The sequence below is a fragment of the Lepisma saccharinum genome, chromosome 3, assembly GCF_977018435.1.
Source record: "Lepisma saccharinum chromosome 3, izLepSacc3.1, whole genome shotgun sequence".
In the NCBI taxonomy this organism is placed as follows: Eukaryota; Metazoa; Arthropoda; class Insecta; order Zygentoma; family Lepismatidae; genus Lepisma; species Lepisma saccharinum.
In genome coordinates, this window is record NC_139231.1 from 78,753,814 (window position 1) to 78,776,417 (window position 22,604).

Here is a 22,604-nt window from a genome sequence, read left to right on the forward strand (position 1 = left end):
GTTTGCAAAATTATTAATTCACGATTACACACCTGCTACTTCAGTAACTAAGGTTACACTGGAATGGCTTGGTTTATAATGTAAGTTCTAACAATAACACAAGTTGCATCCAGCAAACAAAGACCAAATACTAATGAAAATCATAATATAAGATTACATGAATTCACTCCCTGTGAGGGCGGATAGGTATATCAAGTTCTGCTACTAACCAGTTGTACATTACGTGATAAAAAGAATCTTTTCTGTCCGTCTAGAATAATCGCGACGATTAAGATGAATAAGAAATTTAAATAATTGGTCGCGAGAACTCCGATGGATCCGAAAACCAATTAAGAAATGCCGGTGTAGTGTCGTATCATAAAGAAATGCTAAAACAAATCTAAAATAAAGTCATCAAATGTAAAGCAGTGACGACACCAGAAGGGGGCGTTCTATCTCTTATAGCCTTCCACCCAAGTAAAACTAGATAAATGAATGATATTCTAGCTCATGTACGAATTTTTGGTATGGTGTTAAATGTGATATTTACTAGAATCTATTCACAAGCCGGCTACAGAAATTTGCGTGCAGCGATACATTGTATTAATAACTTATTCTTTTGCACTGTTAAAGAAATTGAAATCGATAAAATTATCTTCGGCAATACAAAATTATAGAAGGTTAGCTGAAACATTCTGCTTTTTTTCGCAGAACCATTTAATGCTTGAGCTTGGTGAATGAATTTTCCATTCTCTCGCAAGGCTGGATGAACGAAATTTGATGATGGAGAAGAACTAGCATGAAACCATCATGGATGTCGGTTGCGAAATAATTAATGGAAATCTTGACATAATTTAAATTATAAATGCGATGATTCTTTGCGAAGTGGGGGCGAAGTATCTGTGCCCCCCCTGCGTCCCCTCTGGCGTCGTTACTGGAAAGGATATAGTTTCTTTGCATTGCACAATAGATCAGGGACAGTGGGATCCATGAGTATTACCGTGCAAATTGTCCATCAACATGTTCGTGCACTTTATTTGACCCAATAAGAGCTTCAAGAATTAAAATAAAACTCAAAACAAGCTGTTGACAACTTCTGCACCAGCATACATAAAAATCCATCGCTTAAAAACGCATAGGATGTCAGAGAAAAATTAATGAAGATAGTCGTGGTCAATTTGCACAAGGTAATACTCATGGATCCCACTGTACACACTCAAGGCAAGAAAGGTAAAGATAATGCTGTCCTTAGTGCATTGCACTGTGCCATTATGACACGGACAGGTCTGCACGTTCTCGATCCCGGCCAGAATGAACACTTTCCGACGGTCTTTACCCCTAAAGGTTGCCTCCATGAATCCATTTGAAGAGACTGTGTGTGCCTCAGAGCGGTCTATGAACATTGATGGAAAACTTCCTACCTGTGATCAACCACGCTGAGAGTGGGAATCGAACCCAATGGCCTTTTACAACACAACATTTTGTGACAGAAATTTTACAAACATTTAAAAATATCAATAATATATATTACTGAAAGAAGAAACTTGCTGATCTACTGACTTAAAAAATACTCAAACACATATCCATGGTATTTCAAAATTTTGTCTTAAAAACAAGAGATGCAACCGCCGACGATGTTTCTTTGCAAACGCAAAGTTGTGAATATAGTCGATCTTGATGGTGTAAGTGGTTAGTGGAGTGTGAATTGTTTGGCCAGTTTGTCAGGTCTGTCTGCATTATGTCATAAACTCATAATGACATACTCAAGAAGGGGGCAGTACTCATCTCCCTAAATCCGCCTTTGTACTCACACATGCACACCACACCTACTCATTTGCACTGACCTCTGAGTCAGTGTTGCCAATCTCCGAATGCAGGATTTCCCTTTTACCAGTGTACAATTTCCCTTTTTTGACCGATTTTCAAAACACATCTGAAGCTGTATCTTTGTATTACTATAACTGTTAATCAGGACCGTATATAAGGGGGTTCAGTGGGTTCAAACCCCCCATTGAATAAAATACTAGAAACTGATCATAGTTTCATAATATACTTATCCTAAAATAAACATTTGAATTTTAAAATAAAACACTAATTTATTGAAAAAATCCCCAAACCAAATAAAATTTCGTCTGCGGCGCAATGATTGTCGGACTTTGAAACACACCCATTGTCAAAGCTTAGCTAGGGGCCTGCTGTTAATATTTTTCTTTTGACGCCTGTTTTGCCTTAGGAACAAACTTTATTATTATTATTATTAAATTATTTATGAAAATCATAAAAGTGTGAAGTAATGGGCAGATATTCTCGAACAAGGGAAGATAACAGGGGCGCACCGAAGTGGGGTCGGGTACTCTACGTTTTTCAGATTTTCCTGGGGAAATAGAAAGAGAAAATTTTCCCACTCGCCTCACTTGGGATACAAACATTTCTTTGATATTCAAGGATTTAGGAAACAATTATTATTACACAATATGTTGCTAGTTTTAAAAGAAAAAAAAATTACTCGCTTCGCTCACAGTGCAAATACTTCTAAGACAATCACAAGTTCAGGAAACAGTGTTAGCTTTATGTTGCTAATTTAATTTTTATAACTAAAAAGCATTTATGTAACACACACATTTTTTAAATTTCTTACGAAGATTCTCCATTTTTCTGTAAGAATAAAATAAAAACAGTAACTCTCTGACAATTACAATTTAGTAAACGATTGTTAAAACCATAATTTAGGCACACATACAAACGAGAGCTGTTTCATGATTATGTTTCGTCTGTTGACTCCCTCTTATAAAAATCATGAGTGTGGATGTTGAAGACATGTTTCCCAGATATCTTTTCATCCGCAGATAAATCCCCACGACGTTTTCTAACCTTTTTGGGAGTTTCAGGTAGCTTCCTATTAGTCACCTCTTTCATTCTCCTTGCAACGACACATGACACACAAAGTCACACACACAGCCACTACTTTCTGAAATGATGGATGGAACAAGGAAAAAAGTTTAAAATCGCCTCCCAAATTCTTTCTAGGAAAAGCGACAAATATAAGACTGACCGGTCAAGGTCATCTATAACAGGGAGAAAGAAAGCTTACTGAAAAGTGTCACTGTTGCTAACTATTCATTTGGAAAAAGTACACGCTGAAAAAAATATTTTCGAACTTTTTAAAAGAATGAAACGAAAATGTCAGTTTAAATTTCCCTGTTTTTTAGCTATTTTTCATTAAATTTCCCTTTTCCCTTTTCACCCTCAAATTTCCCTGTGCCGAGGGAAATTTCCCTGCTTTTGGCATCACTGCACTGAGTTAGCAGCACTGTCAGTAACCTTGATACATTGTATCCTGACGTCAGACGAGGAATGCCTACGAGGTTAAGTTAGATCTGTTAGGTTATGTTCCATTAGTATAAATACAATGAAAAATTATTATTTAGGCTAAGGGAACTAAACCTAGCTAGCCTAACCTAACAACTTGGCATCTAGCCTAAAATTAAAATGCTCTGTCCTGTGACGTCAGAACACAACGTTGCTAAAGTGTTGTGCGATAATTGAGACCCGAATTTTCCATACGTCATACGAGGAACATTTGACGAACACCCCACGCACGAAAATCGCATCGCAACACACTTTTATAAAATTTTATTGAACATAATCCCCTAGTAAGGTTTATTGTGGTCTGCTGTTTGGAATTAGCACAACATGGCAAAATTAAAAATCCATGTTGTTTACTGGTAAGTCCGCAAATTTGTTGTAAATTACTGATGTATAATGTGAGAGATTAAATGTATTGAATCAATGAATGTGCAACCCGTGTAATTACTCTTGTGATAATTGTGATATTGATCCATGATAAATTCGATGTTGTTTACTGGTAAGTCCGCAAATTTGTTGTAAATTACTGATGTATAATGTGAGAGATTAAATTTATTGAATCAATGAATGTACAACCCGTGTAATTACTCTTGTGATAATTGTGATATTGATCCATGATAAAATCCACGTTGTTTACTGGTAAGTCCGCAAATTTGTTGTAAATTACTGATGTATAATGTGAGAGATTAAATTTATTGAATCAATGAATGTACAACCCGTGTAATTACTCTTGTGATATTGATTTTGCATAAAAGAAAGATATTTCTTCAACCTGATGTATCAAACAATAACCATATAAACAAAAGTAGAGGAAGACATCGAAGCAACTGTATTTTGGCTTATGTTAGTTTAGTTATAAACATTGGCATTATTGTGAGAGATGATAATTGTTGTAAAAAAAAAAAGGTAAAGTGCTCCCCTGTACTTAGCACCATGCCATGAAGGCATATAGAGGGTGTGGCCCCCACACTTTCTTGATTCGGTCGTGATTGAGGGTGATGTGATCAGCATCTTGCCCCTGACCGCCTTTACCTTCCAGGATTTCCCTCAGGTACCCATGTCATTCGATGCTGGGTGGGCGCCGGGGCCACTTCCAACGTTAGAAAAGTTCCCGGATTATAATTGTTGAGGTATGTAAATGTAAGCCAAGTACAGGTTGGTCCAAATGTCTTGTCACCCCTACATAACTATAACACAATAATCCAATACAGCATAAGGTATTCTAATAAACGCACATATTTGATGGATTGACTGTCACCAGGGCGGATGTTTACACATCGATAATGTCAGTATAACTATAAGCACCATCATTTTCGTGTAATTGAGGGTGAAATGTAAATACACAACTTCACTGAAACTTAAGGGGGTGACAAGTAATTTGGACCACTCTGTACATTATATTAAGAACATATTCTCATTGTTTTTTTCCTTTTCTTTCCAGTGGAGCCTGAGGATATGGCTCGAAGTTCCAAAAACTTAAGAAGGAACTTCTTGCCCATTTTCCTGAAAAACTTGACATAGTAAGCAAATATTTCTGTTTTTCTTACATTTCATGTGAGTCAGCTAAGGAATCTTGCTGTAAGCTTAGCTTATTGATTGCTTTGGTACCTATTCGATCTCGGGACAACACCTCTTACTCGTTTATTTCGTCATTTCTTACATTCGTACTTACCTATTGTGCATTGCCAAACATTGATTATGGTGGCATTTCGCTTTTCTCACAAAAATAATTTCAATTTTTCGGTAAAAGTTCGATAGCATCCCAACACCTCTCACTCGTTTATTTCGTCATTTAGCCCCCAAAACAATTGACGTTAGCCCCAAAAATTCACGATAGCCCCACAAACCATCACGGGGACGAGGTATGCCTACGAGGTTAGGTTAGGCCTGTTAGCATTCCTTTCATTCAATTTAGCATATATGGGCAACATCTGTTTTTCTCGATGAAAGAAAATACCAACAAGATCTTCTAAATGCTACACAAACACATTTCGGTAAGTAGTTTCTTGTGTAAAAATGAAGAGATCCGTTGGGACACTATCGAAGTTTTACCAATTTTTCCCATTACGAGTAATTATTGTTCTTCCTTTTTTTGCTTCCATAACACACAATATGGCGGGCACAGCTGTGGATCATCAGTAGGTATGCAGTGTTACCAACCTTCTTAACCAAAAAATGCCCCACAAACCATTCCTGCATAGCCCCAAAAACCATTCACGCATAGCCCCAGAAACCATTCACGGTAAGGTTAGGTTAGGTTAGGCAAACATAGTTTTTGGGGTCGTAGTAATATCAGAAATGTATATTTAGTTTTTTCTTTCAATTGTGTACAGAAAGTGAATTTGAAGTCTAATGTAGAGACTGTATTAATAAATTTATGGTATTTCATTTTGAAGAATTTTGCTACAGTATTACTGCTTCAGAAGAGAGTGTATTTGCATATATTTGTTTACTTGCAAATTGTGGTTGCTAGGTTAGTTTTGATCAAGTTGATTCAATTTTGCAATTACAGTAGCAAGTCCACAAATAGATACCCGCTGATATTCAGGGATATTAGTCTTCTGGAACATTTTAATCTAAAGGGTTGAAAGGCTGTAAAGGAATCTCCTGGAATTTTATTCTTGAAAATTGGCAAGCCTAGTCATATCACTGCCACTAATTACACAGTATTACTATAACTATTACAAATATTAAATGTAATGCTGACAATTTTTACTTTTTTTTATATTAAATTCCAGACAAGTGAGGCTACACCACAGACAACAGGATGGTTTGAAGTGGAAATTGTTGGGAAAGGTCTTGTTCACTCCAAGAAGGTAGGTGTTTACATTTCAATTGAGTTAGGCTTCTGAGTGTTTATTGGTCAGATTTCTTATAGAGAGCCATTTTAAAAGAATGTTGCGATTTCCTTGTTATTGCAATTGATTTTTTTCTTTTTTAAAATTGTATTCGGCACACCTATGTGGTCACCACAATAGTCCATATTGAATAAAAATGTAGTATGTAACAGTGGTACATTCCTACAACCATGCAAAGTTTCATTGAAAATAGGCTCATACGTCTTTGGGATTAAAATAATAACAATGTATAAGAATACATGACAAAATACCACTCTTTGAGGATATGTAATGCCTATCACCCAATTTGAAAGAAAAACTGAAATTATGCAACATTTTCAAAAGTCGTACTTTTTTGGAAATTTTGAAAATTGTGCCTTCGCCCCTGGGCCCCTAATTGTCGTACATTGTTAAAGTGTTCTTTTGTTCTCATTATTACATGTAAAAGTGAAATATAACAGAAAATAACTGAGGTTGAGGATTTATAGCCCATTTTATAAGATCCATCCATATTACTCCGATGGAAACAAATGACTCCGCTTGTTAACACTAGGAGGATGATGATTTCCTAGCTACCAATTATAGTGGAACCACAAGCAAAAAAACTTGCACAGACCCGCATCTCCTGTGCACCGTACTCCCACGAGGAGGGGAGGGGGAGAGTGGACCATGCTTCCTTATGACCCGAGCTGAATAGAAGAAGGGAAAGCTGCGTGGGGAATTTTCGTCTAAGGTTTTTTTTCCTTGTGGTCGCTCTATAGGACTAACCCATCATTTTGATGGGTTCTGTTTTTCTTCGCATATTTTCCACTGCGGTTATTCTGAGCGTAATGCAACTACTGTGCTCTTTACTTGTTTTATTTTCACACCATTATAACAATTTCTTACAGATGCTGCCCCTACAGTGCATAACAAAAGGGGTACATAAGGAACAAATAGTCAGGCCAGAAGAACTGTGTTATTCATATTCAATTATTGCTACTATAACGCAATGTGAATAACACATTTTCCCTAATCATTTAGGTCATGTATTCTTTTCATTGGTGGGAACATTTGAAGAAAATAATTTCCTTATTGTATCAAGAAATTAAAATACAGGAAAACTCGCCTGGAACGGAGAAAGCATCAATCTGCCGACACTCTCATGTATTTTCGTCTTCTGAAGAAGAATTTCTAGACAAGTTAGTAGGTGCTGCATATCCAACATCTATTCCGACATTGTCATTATCTGCTCTCAACTCGTCATCTTCATAAACATTGTCCTCTCCTTAGAATTCGACATCTTACAAGTCAAGGAGATTGTGAGCTATATTACATTCTGGTAATGACTTTGTATGGTATATTGGACATAGAACTGAGCCAAATACATTAAACAGAAGAGCTTACCGATGTTTTACTCTAGATAACTCACTGACCAATCTCAATTACATAACGTTAGACCAAACTTGTAAATATATACGTCTGTTAGACAAACAACAATGAGCAATAAAGGACATGAGTCAACTTTCACTTTTGAATCTGATATTGTTTAGAAATGTTTCTGCGTAAAAAACTACGTGAAGATGATGGGCTGTCGTCCTTAGAGTAGTAATCAATTGTAGTATTCTTCAGAGGTGGGATTAAAGTTTGATTTTTTCTAGAAGTGTAGAGCACTAATATTTATTAAAAGTCACAGAACATGGAAGCCATGGAGTAAACTTGACATTGTCAAAATGATAATATAATTACAAGTCACCCATCAAAATGTCGAGTCCGTCCTCCTAGTGTTAATAATAGTAACAATAGGTATATTGTTTTGTAATTCGAGTATGTCATGCCTTCATATGAACACTAATGAACAAAAAGGACAGAAATTAAAAAAAACATGTGTAGTTTTCAAGAAATGGCACATTAATTGTTGTCACATGCTGCTGCGGTACATACAAGGTCCGCCCATAAAAAAACAGAACTTTTGTTTTAGGAAAGAAAACAAGTAATTACCTTCAAATGACTTTATCACCTTCAAAATAATCACCAGAGGAGGCAATACTCTTTGACCAGTGTTTGTACAGGTCTTGGAAACTCTGTTGATAGTCATTGACAGTAAGTGTTCGCAAAATACGCGTAACATTTAATTTAATGTCCGCGTCGTCGTCAAATCTTCGGCCTTTCACAGCCATCTTAAGCTTGGGAAGAAGGAAAAAATCAGCAGCTGATAACTCCAGAGAATATGGAGGGTGATTGATCACTGTCACTGAATGCTTAGCAAGGTATTGTTGTACAGACAATGCGGTATGAGGCCGAGCATTATCGTGTAACAGAAACCTTTGGCCAGAATCACAGAGGTCCTTCCTAACCCGCTTCATCCTGTTTCTGAGTCGACCAAGCACTTCCTTGTAATACCACTGATTGACTGTTTGGTTTTCAGGGACAAATTCATGGTGGATCAATCCCTGGGAATCAAAACCAGTGCACAAACTTTCTCCACATTGTCGTCATTCCTTGACATTGAAGGGCATCCTGATCTTGGTTCATCCTCGACACTTTCACATCCACCTTTGAAACGATATTACCACTCATACACCTGGGTTCTTGATAATGCTGCATCACCATACACTGCCCGTATCATCTGTAACATTTCTGTAACCTATTTACCCAATTTGTAACAACACTTTATGTTGTAACGTTGTTCCATCTTGGTGTGCGTATTTTGTACGCCGCCTACACACAATTTGCATATGATGCACGCTTGCCCCGATACCGACTGCCTGTGACAGGTTGAAACATGCACTGACGGGACGTTTCGATATAGCTCTTTGCAGTGTTGCCAGAATATGGTACCTTTTTTGTGTGTGTCTGTCTGTCTATATATATATATATATATATATATATATATATATATATATATATATATATATATATATATATATATATATATATATATATATATGAGACCTCAAGATATATGTGTACACTGTGCTCATTTATTGTTCTTAACAGAATGGAGACGGTCACGTGGATTCCAAGCAAAAGCTGGACAAGATCTTGGAGGCTGTGAAGCAGGCATTGGAAGAGTAGTGGGAATCCTGATCATGATGTTGCACACTTTTTGCATTTGATTATGGTACGTAAGAAACCAAGTTTTTAGTTTTATGTTGATAATTGTGCCATTTTAAGTTTGAAAAAATTATTTCATACCAGGAGTGGCAAGACTCTCTGAACAAAGTAGTAAACAGCACAACAATTTCAGTCGAACCCTTAATACAAATTGCTGATAAGTAAATAGAAAATTTATCTTAAAATTCCGGGCACTTATATTTATTATTATTTTCTGAAAAAAAAAACAATAGTTTTAACATTAGCAACAACTGTAACTACACTAAAAACTATTTTCTCTGAATTTGAACAGGCTATATCAATTTAGGATAATCTGTAGGGGCATAATATTTCGTTTTTGACGAAAAAAAACACATTGTAGTGTTAATTTTTCATGTTTTTGAGAAAGGTGTGAGATGCATTTTGCTACTATGTTTTGTCACAAAATAAACTCTTAAGCACAAAATGTAGGGTTTATTTACCGACGCGAAACCTTCTGGGGTCTGAATTATCCTTTGAGTTATGCAATTCACGGAAAATTGATTAATTCTGCTGTTTTAATATTGGAGAAGCAACAATTGACTCTTTTACACGAAAATAAACTTAATACTCTGATAACTACATAAATGTGCTATTAGAAGTGAAATGTTAATTTTGTGTAATAAGTGTAGTTTTTAAATCAAATTTAGGATTATATTCACAATTTTGAAACCAAAATGTATATTTATTTTTTATTTTTAATATATTGTATTAAATGCAGACATTAAATATGATAGTGATATGACACAATAAACTGCACTCAGAGTACAGTAAGTGTGTGGTGTTATGGTCATCTGGCACAAGGCAGCCATAAGGGTTGCGTAGCTCAGATAGTTGGGAGTTTTAGCTGTAAAAGAGCACACTTTTTGTTCTTTACTGTTGTAAAAATATAACTTTTTTAACCCCTTTTCTGTATTGATGCACTATACTGAATAATGTTATTGGTAGAGTTACAGTATATATTGTGTGTAATACAGTGTTCTATCACATGCAATTACTTGTGTATGCTGTTAATGTTAAATATTGGCCTTCCATTGGCATACTGGTAACATTGTCTAGGGGTCCTGGGTTCGATATCCGGTGGAGGAATTCAATTCAAACCAAAGCTATTAAATATTGATTATAATTAGAGCCCGGAAGTTTGGCAAAATGCCTCTTTTTATCTACTGCATATATTGATAAAATTTTTCCGGATATACATTTCTTATGTTGTTTCGAATGTTTTAGAAGCCTTTTCATTTTGCCTATTTTTAATTATAATGCCAATTTTTTGCCTCTTTCAATGAAATTTGACCATTTTTCTTAAAAAAATGTGTATATAAATTATTTTTCTCCCAAAAAACGTTGTTGGCATTTATTTTTCTTCCGTTTATTATGTGAATAATTTTTGCCTTATTTAAGTAATATTGAACTCATGCATGTTTCAACATTACTGAAGGAGAAAAGAGTGAGAAAAATGTATTTCATGCTCAGTTAGGATATTGCCTTTCGGTTAACATATCCTTGTGCATGATTGACTGCTGAAGTGGACAGGTTGATTTCGAACACAAAGAAGATATTTCTGAAACCTCCCTCTCGAACCCGAAAATTTAAGGAAGTTGCATCTGAGCTTAGTTTACCTCCGCAACCAGTCTTGACCAGATGGGGAACCTGGATATCAGCAGCTATATATTATGCTAACAACCTTGAAAAAATCAGTGAGGTGATAGATGCTCTTCCAGAAAATGAAGCAGCTTCAATTCGTGAAGTGAAAAAACTCCTGTGCTATTCAAGTTTATTTTTGCACATTATGGTGCATTGCCAGAGACAATTACAATTATAGCATCCATGAAAATCTACGAGGAATCTATGCAGCAGATGATGGAAGTGCCAGGAGAAAAGGGGTCAGCTGTTGCGGAAAAGTGCAAACGGGTAGTGAGTGCAAATGAGGACTTGAGACAATTGAAAACAATTTGTGATATTCTAAAAGATGAAAATGCTGTTACCAAAATGAGTCCAGCTACATTAGCTTGTTTTATGTAAGCTCCAATAACTTCTGTCGAAGTACAAAGATCATTTTCTATTATGAAAAACATTCTCTCTGACAGACGAATATCAATGAATGTTGAGAACTTAAAAAAAACCACCTTGTAGTTATGTGCAATCAAGACGGAGAAAATTGAAATGCTCTTCTCAATGTAGATTTTAACATGTTGCCAGAAATTATAGATAAAAGTAAGCGACTTCCAAATGTGCCTTTTTCATTTTTAGTGCCTATTTTCCACATTATAAATGCCTTTTTGCCTGCCTATTTTAACGAAAATAAATGGCTGAACTTCCGGGCTCTAATTATAATGATAGGAAAATGTTTTTGTGTATTTGAAAATTTTACTAAATATCGTTTTGGATAAATGCATTTTTAGTGTTGTTACTTTTTTTAAACAATATTTTGAATTTCCCTACCCTTTTATTTTCATACTTGAACACAAGATTTATCACAGTTTAATAAAAATTAACATTAAGGTAACAGCCCACATCTTGTCTAAAGTAAAGTTACCATGAAAGTAACTTATTCCATTTTTTTAACAACTGTGTTAGCTTTAAAAAAGTAACTTTTGACAAACTGAAAGAACACATAAAATTAACAGTGCAGAAACATCAGCAGAAAACTAGTAACTCCAGAGGAAATGCTGGATATTTATTTCATGTATTATTTAGGTTAATTGTAATGATAATGAATGATGACATAGATGGTAAAATCACATATCCATGCCTTACCCAGAATTCAAATCTAGGAATGTTGGCATTTCTGAAAGTTTGAATTGTTCTTATAAGTCCACTTTATGCACAAATAGGCTAATCGGGACTGGACTTACAGTTTAAAGTGGGATCTGAACCTCTATGCAATGTGTGCATTTAACATTTTATAATTTCCTAATTAGAGTTCTTTTTTTTTTAAAAAAAAAAATAACTTCGTAATTGTTTCTTTCAGGGACTGTGATCTTCTTACAGCTATTTTAGGTGAATCTTGATGATGCTATCAACTGAAAGCCACATGGTTAGGTTGATTGCTGATGTGTGCCATTCACCAGTTGGAAGAAGATTACACACGCATGATCAAGCATTCGAAGATTTGTATTTGGGCATAAGTATTTTTTTTTCTCTCTCCAAGACTTGGTGGTTGTGAGGTGTTTGATTTACTTGTAAATGCAATAAATATGTCTGTAATAGCATTCCAGCTAGAATGCATTTTTTTGTGTTCCATATTCAATATACACAAAATTGTATGTTCATAATGTTGATGACATAATTTTTGAACATTTTGTCAGACTTTTAGCAGAATCTTTTGACAGCATCATGCATAATGTATACGAGATTTCCAAACTGATTGTTAAAATATCTCCATTTTTTGTTCATGATGTTTTCCATGTGCATGTAAGATTGTTTATAATTTGTTTATATATTAATTTACACCATTCATATATACAGTCAAAAACAGTGGTTGATTTATTTATATAACATATTTGCAAAAGATGGCTCTTTTAAGTAAGTTATGAATATAAGTATATATATTAATTCAACTGTGAAAAAAAAAAAATATGTGGTGTATTACTTAGTGTTATTTATTTTGACTCTATTGGTTATTGCACCGTGTACAACAGTATTGTGCCAATTGTTTGCAAGCTTCTTGCTACCTCTAAACTTCCTATTTCAAGTTCTCTAAAGATAATTAACATAAAAGCTTGCACTTTTATTGATACTATTGATTCAATACAAAAGTATATTTTGTGGAGGTTTGTGAAAAATATATTTTTTCTTTTTTCAGTTATTAAGTCTTGACAGCTTTCATTATATACCTAAGACACAATGAAAATATATTAATTTATTCAGAAAACTGGAGCAAGTTTGGGAATTTGACTGCTCAGCATTTGCTTAACTCCAGGTTTAAGTAAGAGGATCAAGATCAAATTTTCAATGTCACATTTCAGTGGTTCATATTTTATTCGAACTAGTAGGTTCATTCCCAAATAGCCTCTGGCAAAAGGTGGACTTTCAATTATTGTGCCTTCTCATAATTTCTGAAAATATAAAAAACAATGCATTTTTGTTCAATAAAGTCATATTAGTTGTGTTATTATAACTTCAATAACTTTGAGTTTCAGTACTAATTTAAAATAGCAGTTTCAACTTGAGGAGTAGGTAAAATTGTACAAAAAAGAATTACTAGAACCTGTGTTGGTTGTGATCGTACAAGTATTATGCATATAAATGCAAGAAACCTAACTCAGTGATTTTACAGTGTTAAAAATATTGATGGTGACAAGACTAATCTCTGATTGGTATGCTAGACAGACAATGCTTACCAGATTGTCATTAAAAAGTACAAGTGACAAATTAAGGAGTATTGATAGGATTTTCTCAAAATTAATGTATCTGTTTATAATTATTCAAAAACTTTGGTTTATTTCCACACACAGACACAAACTTAAGGGCACTTCCTGCCCCCATTCCTCAACAGAAGCAGATTTTATATATATTTCACATATAATAAATATTGTTTATGTCAATCTTTCCCCCCAACATTTATTTGAAGTTGGTGCTGCTGTTCCTATATGATTAATTAATTGAACACTTTGATATTACTTTAATGTACAGACTTTCCTTTTTGAAAAATCTGTCTAGGAAATAACTACCATACTGGTGAAATGTCATTGAGCAAACCTAGTAATGTAATTAATATTAAGCTTATAGCATAATGCCATTCCAATAAATTATTCTGTAACTAATAATTTGTCACTTGTAGATGATAAGTGTTGTGTTTTGTAAGTTTGCAAAGATCTTTAATAAATTGCATTAAATGCATTCTACAATGTTTAATTTCCATCTTCCTCTCCCAGGGCTTCTGTGATGACATAGTGGCAACATTGTTGCCTTGTAATCAGGGGCCCTTGGTTTGATACCCAGTGGAGATTTAGTGGTTTGGATCCCACTTTAAACTGTAGATCCAGTCCCAATTATCCTATATGTGCATAAAATGGATTTTAACCCATCAGTCATGGTGTATCTGCGAGTTACAAGTACGATTTTACTAACATATTCATGATTATTTTTAAATTTTCATTTTTTTTAGTCCTACATGTGATATTTATTGTCACTTTATGAATATTTATGTATATGTGTCACTTTGCTATTCACCACAGTAGTCACATTCCAGTATATTCTGCAAATCACCTTCTCTTTCCTCTCTACATTATCACAATTAATGACAGACCCTACTATCGAATAAAAAATTATAGATACTAGAGTTTGGACTCCAATTAAAAATTAACCAGTAGACGTACATATAACTTTTCTAACGATGGAAACGGCCCCGGTGCCCACCCAGCGTCGGATAACATGGGTACCTGGAGGAAACCCTGGGGGGTAAAGGCAGTCAGGGGCATGATGCTGATCACATCACCCCCCACTCACGACCGGATCAAGAAAGTGTGGGGCATTACCCCCACACTCCCTATACACCTTCATGGCATGGTGTTAAGCACAGGGGAGCACTTTACCTTTTTTTTACCTTTAGACCTACATATAAACGAGTTACATCAACATTTAGCTTATTCAGTTCTGCGTTAATCTATGCTAACCAATTTTTTTCGAGTATGCCTTCTATTTTTTATCATCGTGAGAGCAAAAAAAGGGCCCTTTTTTAGTTTGCAAACGATCGCTATCTTTGAAATTCTGCAAATCAAAAACGGATTGTCCAATCGTTATGAAATTTTAGTAGGCAGAAAGGTTTTAAACACAATTGTTAATTTTCAGGTTTTCAAAATTTATAAAAAAAAAGTTGACATTTTGGAAATCTGTGCGTTTACTCACTAAATATATTCTTTTACAGTAAAAAAAAAAAGAAAAAGTAAAAACTTACGTGAGTGAGTATAATGTTTGTCTGCAACCATTATACTCATTCACGTAAGAGTTTTTTTTTTACTGTAAAAGGAAAAAAAAACGTTATTTTCAATTTTGCGAAACAACTTTTTCTTGGTATTGGATAGTCCTACAAATGCAATATTGGTCTTGTTTTGGGATAGTAATGGGAGCGTGTTTCCTCACTCTGCAAATTGTGTTATTTTCTTGGTGTTGTGCTTCATTTGTGTTTTTCAATACCATGTACGTGTGAATCAGAACTCTGAAATAACTTTGATAAATGGTGGCTCATTGTTTGAGACGTGGAAAATAGGAGATAGGAACTTTCTTTTTCCGGCCGCTGGAACTACTTCTGGCCTGACCACAGCCATGATGGAACTACTGACGCCCGAGGACCAATGACCATGAGGTAAGCCATCCACTGTCGGTTACTTTCACCTCTTGTGCCTCGTGCGGCAACATCCATGTCAACCTGGGACCCTCCCAAGGAAATGATATTGCTTTTTTCGGTGGATAGTGAATTCCCATTTTTAAATCATTTCAATGTATTTAGAAATGACTGTGCAAATTGTCGTGGTGGAGTGATGATCTGCGTTAATGTTAAATGGAATTGTAAAATACGAAGTGACCTAATTAAGGACTGTGAAATTATTTGGATAGAACTCAATACTCAAAAAAACAACAACAAAAAACTGCTCATCAGATCGTATTATCGCCCACATAAGAAATCTCCCATATCCATCCTCAAAGCCTGCAGGGATTCGGTATTAGCAGCAATGACAAGAGGTGATATTATGTTATTTGGTGATTTCAACCTGTCAATCAATTGGGAAAGCCCAAATACGGGAACTATAAACTGCCAAAATGATCAGTGGTTTATCGATACGTTCATTCACGGAATTGGGTTAAACCAGTTCAACATGCATAAAACACGTGGGGAGAGCAACCTTGACTATGTACTGGCAACCCTGCCTGATAGGCAGGTAACTCCAGGAAAAATCTTCTAACCTCTGACCGTGACTCACTCGACGTCACAACGCACCTGCCTACCATGAAGAAAGACAAAGAATCCGTCAAGCGGAACCAACCCCCCACCACCTATGGTGAAAAGCTCCATGGAATGTCATCCAGCATGCGCTCGAAGCCTAACCTTGGTTTTTGTTGCTGGAAGAGGAAGTGAACGAAGCCGTTGAGAACTTTGTCAAAATACTGCATGCCACGATAAAAGACTTCGTACCTGGGAGACCAAGATCTACCAAATAACCCATCTGGTTTGATAGAGAAGTTCCCTTAGTGTTAAAAAATAAAAAAACAGGCTTGGTACCTATGGAAGCAGCACCCTAATGTTCACACTCACAGTACCTATTGTGACATCAGACGTCATTCAAAATACCTACTAAAAAAAAATATAGTGAACATATAAATAAAACAACCGAATGTACTACAAACCCAGAGAGATTCTTCACATTACTAAATTCAAGAAAACAAAGCCCACGTATACCTAGAGAAATTGTTCATAATACTGATATTGCTAGTGGAGAAGATAGAGCTGAACTTTTCAATTATTTTTTTCATGAGAACTTCTCCCCTCCCTCAGTTTCCGACCTACTCCCCTACTTAAATTCTGTCTGTCCTCACACACTATCTTCAATCAAAACGTCCCTCGAGGAAGTAAAATACCTTCTCGCTTCATTGCCCCTCCACCGGTCCCTAGGTCCAGATGAAATCCCCAAAATATTCCTGCGTAAAATGCCAACTCTTTGGCTCTTCCCCTGTCTGCCTTACTCAACAAATGTTTCTCTGAGGGTGTTTTTCCGAAAAACTTCAAACGGGCCAACATTGTGCCCATTCACAAAACTGGAGATAAAAAAATGTGTTAAATCCTATAGACCAATCTCACTTCTATCGCCACTATCAATTATTTGTGAAAAAAATCATCAAAAACAGGTTACTTCAGTTTACGTCACCGTATATCAAAACAGCACAACATGGATTTCTTCCAGGCAGCTCTTGGCTAACAAATCTTTCCCTATTACTTTCGCATGCTGCCAGAGCTATTGATAATAACTCCCAACTTGACACTATATATTTGGATATTTCGAAAGCCTTTGACAAAATTAATCATAAATTTCTTCTACATAAATTATCATCCAGATTTAACATCCATGGAAAATTTCTCTTTACTGCAGGACTAACTCCATGAGCGTGAACAACGTGTTGTTCTTTCAGGTACCTCTTCTAATTTTCTTCCCGTTTTGTTTGGAGTACCTCAGGGGTGTGTCTTAAGCCCACTCCAATTCCTTCCGTATATGGATGACCTCCATGAAAAACTGTCCTCTCTCCCTATCAATATACTTTTGTTTGTGGATGATTGTGAACTCTTGAAGGAGATCTCATCGCATCATGACGTGAGGATTCTTCAAAATGCTCTCACAGAACTTGTTAAGTGGTGTCGTCAGTGGAATCTAGAATTAAACCCTCAGAAATGCTTTTTCCCAGACTTTTTCCCTAAAAAAGAACAAAGTGGTGTCTGCTTATGCTATTGAAAACAAATCAATCCAAAAAGTTTCCACTCAAAAGGACCTAGGTATTATCATGGATGAAAAACTCACTTTTAATTATATTATAGCTACCACTAACGAAGCCATGCGCCTTCTTGTTCTTCTATACAGTGAAGTTCAAAACCCATCATCTCTTGCCTTATTCTTTAAATCTTTCATCTTGCCCATCCTTGACTACTGCTCCCCAATTTGGGCAATGGCCTCAAAAACCAATCTTACCAGAATAGATTCTGTTCTGTTTCTTTCTTGCCATTGTTCGCCATAGAATACCTACTTTCCGACATGAATCCAAATCAGACACCATGGCTGCTCTGAATATTCACTCGTCATCCTTACGTCTTGATCTACCTGACATGAAATTTTTATATAAGATAATAAATGGCAAAATCAGAACAGATCTCCTAATCAGTGAATTCACACTTAGGGTACCCCAAAAGCAAACAGGCAACCTGGAACTCTCCCACAACCAGACCACTAGGCTATCCTGTCTACAACGCTCCTTGTTTTACAGGCTGCCAGAAATCTACAACAAACTTCCCCTGGATGTAGATATTTTCCTTCCAGAATGTAATTTTTGTGTATTACTGACAAAGAACATGTAAATCTATCCCATCTTGTTATTGTTTTTATCTTTTGTTTCTACTTTATGTTGTTTCAGTGTAAAATGACCAAATAAGACTGTATCTGAAACTCTGAGTAAATAAATAAATGCGTTATCATTGTCAATTCACATTGTGAAACCGATTTTATACAGATTTTTATTCAGCAGAGTAAAGCTGTACGCAGAACGTGGCAACACGGCACACGTCGATGTCCAGTAAACCACGGAAACTGCCAGCACATGCTGCGAGTCAATGCTTGCGATGTTGCCACGTTCCATGTACAGCTTTACTTGAAAAGTAAGAAAAAATGGAAAGTTTTCATAAAGCAGTTCAAGTCTTGGTGAAAAAAAAAACAAAAAAACTGATGATGATGTGGTGGTGGTTGTTGAATTTTAAGTCCACTTTATGCACATAAAGGCTAATTGGGACTGGGCCTACAGTTTAGTGGGACTCTTGACTGAGTATCGAACCCTGGGCCCCTTCATTACAAGGAAACAGCGTTACATATTATGTGGTATCAATATTATTAAGAAATTATTTTTTTGTAACATGGAACTATACAGGCCACAGTGAATGTTGGACAATGACAGAGAGAGACAAAAGAAAAATGCAGGCAGTGGAGTATATTGGGGAAGACTAGAAGGGATAGAATAAGGAATGAGGAGATACGACAGACAGTGGGGGTGGTGAAGTGAAGCTTCAGGACAGAATAAATCAGGCAAAGATGAGATGGTTTGGACACATGAAGAGGATGGGTGCAGAAAGACTGCCAGTAAGAGTTTACAATGCACAAGGAGTGGGAACAAGGCCAAGGGGGAGACCAAGATGTCCGCGGAAAGAGACTAGAAGAAAATGGAGAGGTTCGACTTCTATGCTGACCCAGCCAGAGGGGGAGGATGATGAGTGAGTGAAGAAACAAAAAAAGGTTTTGTTTATTTTAATTTTTTTGGGGATGTCAACGCAGACTTGAAGAAAATTACAGGTTTCTTAAGTTATATTTTAACTGTAGTGTATTGTATTCCTACACAAACTATAAGGTCTGTCAAGTACATAGTAAAGGATCAAAAATGCTACACTGGCTGTGATATGTCCAATTCTGGGCATGCGTGCTGTAAGGGTTTAAAGATTCAAGGCATGCCACAGAAAACAGGTTCTGTCATTTCATACTCCTGTGTTTATAATTAGTATTAGTATTAGTGGTATAAAACCACCATTGACAGCTTCTCACTACACAGTAATTCTGCGATTTAAACAAAGGTCAAAACTTTTTTTTTTTTTTGCATTTTCTCATTTTAATCAACAGTGGAGTGGATAAAAATCGAAGGCTAATCATTAGCACATCAAAAGTTCTTTTTATGTGGTGAATAAGAAAAACTTGAAATATTACAAACAAATTGTAATTTGCAGTTTTGATGACTGAAGGTATTCTATTTATGGCTAATGTAAGCCAATATTATTTTTCAATACTGTATTTGGATCCCACACCATGACCGTATGCTCTAAGGTGCAACCTTTGGACTCCAGCTAAGAAATGCCTTCAGGTTCGAGTCTGCTGGAGGAAGCATTACTACATTTCTCCTGCGAGCCTGTGCATGGGACCAGTGGCCACTCGACCATTGTGAGAAAATTGGGGAACTACAAATGAGTAGCGTAACCTGGTCACGGAAACCTACGACGACTGGGGGTACACTGTGCTGATCACATGTCACCCTGTAACTCATCCACCTTGGCGTATGGGAGCGATACTGGCAGTTTTAGGTAAACACTGATCTCACCATGAGCGATTCCTCCATGTAGGAAGTGAGGAACTTCCTACAGTTCATTTGTACTTATTTCCAGTTCTCTACTCTTTAGGAGTTTAATGCGTGTTATAAAATTACGATCCCAATGTACGTACAATTGCCTAGGTTAGCTACTATCAAGACTTGACTGCTCGCGCTCGCTCCAGCAGCAGCCCAAAGACGATGGTCACAGGCTTTCTGCCGCTCGCTGAGGAACATCGGCGGTCATCCTACAGACAGCTGGGTGAGGAGTGGAAGGGGCAGTGAAGGGAGGGAACAGAAGGTTGCAAAGATCGGCGAGGGCCGAGGAACCAGCAAGATTTTCTTCAATCCGCGATGCCAACCTCAGCAAAATGGTACTAAACCAAGCAGAGTTTGATCTTTGTCGGCACTTAGCACCCTGCTTTTGACATAATGGTACAATCTAGCATAATCTGCAAACGCCAGTCTCTAGGTGAGGGAAATCGAATTCAAAGATATAAGTTTTCAAGAAATAAAAATAAAATTATGTCCACCAAATCTTGTTTCTACTTCACCAGCGGACATGTTTCAAACGAAAGGGAGTATGCCGATCCAGTGGGAAGTTTTATTACAACCATGCCACGATCCATCATCCATCTTTTCTTCATCCTGTCCGATTTATAGTTTTTCTTGTATGTACGCATTGCTTGCATTGTAGAATTATACAGGAAAATAATACTGCCCGATTTAGTTCGTCAGGAGATTTTATGGTTGGAAATCGGTAGAAAGTTGGGGGTAAACAATTTTCTCAAACCTTTTTAAGTTCTATATTGAACGTTGCACCATTGTTTTAAACAATTTTGGGGGGAAATTTATACTATTCCATAACTGTTAATATGGAATAACAAATCTCTAGAAAAGTAGACACAGAATTACAATTATCAGACAAAAATAACTAATAAATCCTAGCACAATTTAGAAGCATTTAGATTAATTTCGAAGTTTAAGCAGCACTTTTTATTGTCGTCAATCCACACGACGACGGAGGGTGAAGAAAATCTAAATTCTTGCAAAATCTGAAATTTCGTCTATTTTTGCAGGTTTCCACTGGACCTCATGGGCTGTTATGCCATGGGTTATTATTATATTATTATTATTATTATATTAACACTGTATTTGTAAAATGAAAAAGTAGTGAAAATTAAGATATTACTGAATAAGCAGTGATTACATTAAAAAAAAAAGCATGTACCTGTTTTATGGTTTTACAAACCACTACACACCACTAAAAATCATAAAAATTGCTCAGTTACAAGTGGTTTTTAGTTTTTTCATATAACATTTTGTAAGTTTTCAATACTTTCTCAAATACATAGCATACAGCTACTTCATAAACAAAAGTGGATTACTGCTATCTATTTTGTTTTCAGTAGCCTTGTGAATGTTACCCTTGTTATTTTTTGTCCAAATAAAAATGTGTCATTTTTTTAAAGGAATAATACCTGTAGATGCAAAGTTTTTTGTTGTTATTTTGAAGTACTGAAAGTGATACAATCTGTAGTGCATCTGACTGCCTCATGGGGGGGACCTGGGCTAGACATGAGATCACTACCATGGTGAGTAATCTCATGTCAGGTTAATATTTTTCTTTTATTATTATTATCAAATGTCCCTGCATAAGCAGCTCTGGGACTCCCCTAGCCTCTTGTAAGGCTTTGAGGAATGAGGAGAGATGAAGGTGGTCAGAGCACGATGCTTTATCACCATAACTATGACCAAGATTTACAATATGTGGGATTCTACCTCCATAATTTTATGGCATGCATTTCAGATATTAGCAGCATGAAATGCACACATACCATGTGCCAGTAATTATGTATGGAGCAGAGATTTGGACAATGACAGAGAGAGACAAAAGAAAGATGCAGGCAGTGGAGATGACATTTTTAAGAAGTATATTGGGGAAGACTAGAAGGGATAGAATAAGGAATGAGGAGATACGACAGACAGTGGGGGTGGTGAAGCTTCAGGACAGAATAGATCAGGCACAGATGAGGTGGTTCGGACATGAAGAGGATGGATGCAGAAAGACTACCAGTAAGAGCTTACCATGCACAAGGAGTGGGAATAAGGCCAATGGGAAACCAAGATGTCGGTGGAAAGAGCAGATGGCGAAGAGTGTTAGGAGAAGAGGACAAGATTGGAACACAGTGGAAAGAGAGGAGTGGTGGAAGACCAGGAAATAATGGAGAGGCCTGACTTCTATGCCGATCCAACCAGAGGCAGGAAATGGCGAAGAATAATGATGATGAAATGCAAAAATAAAGAAACCTAGTACCATTTTGGTGCATTGAGTAGAAATATCACTCCAAGTATACAACACAAAAATAATCATTTTACAACAAACACAATTTATTATTATTATTAGCCTACAATAATTATTATTTATATTCACTTCTATATCAACACCTTGACACCTCCCCATTTAAATCCCTGTAATCTTGT

The 22,604-nt window shown here is 36.2% G+C and overlaps 1 long non-coding RNA gene across 2 annotated transcripts; it reads left to right on the top strand.

Moving 5' to 3' along the window:
* Positions 1-3,549: 3,549 nt before the first annotated feature.
* On the top strand, positions 3,550-14,138 carry LOC145985179 (uncharacterized). Of its 2 annotated transcripts, none has more exons than XR_014441404.1 (5): positions 3,550-3,704; positions 4,787-4,865; positions 6,084-6,161; positions 9,162-9,285; positions 12,268-14,138. It is a non-coding gene; the product is annotated as an uncharacterized LOC145985179 (long non-coding RNA). The 2 variants fall into 2 exon arrangements; XR_014441405.1 differs by lacking the exon at positions 3,550-3,704 and adding an exon at positions 3,906-3,984.
* Positions 14,139-22,604: the final 8,466 nt, after the last annotated feature.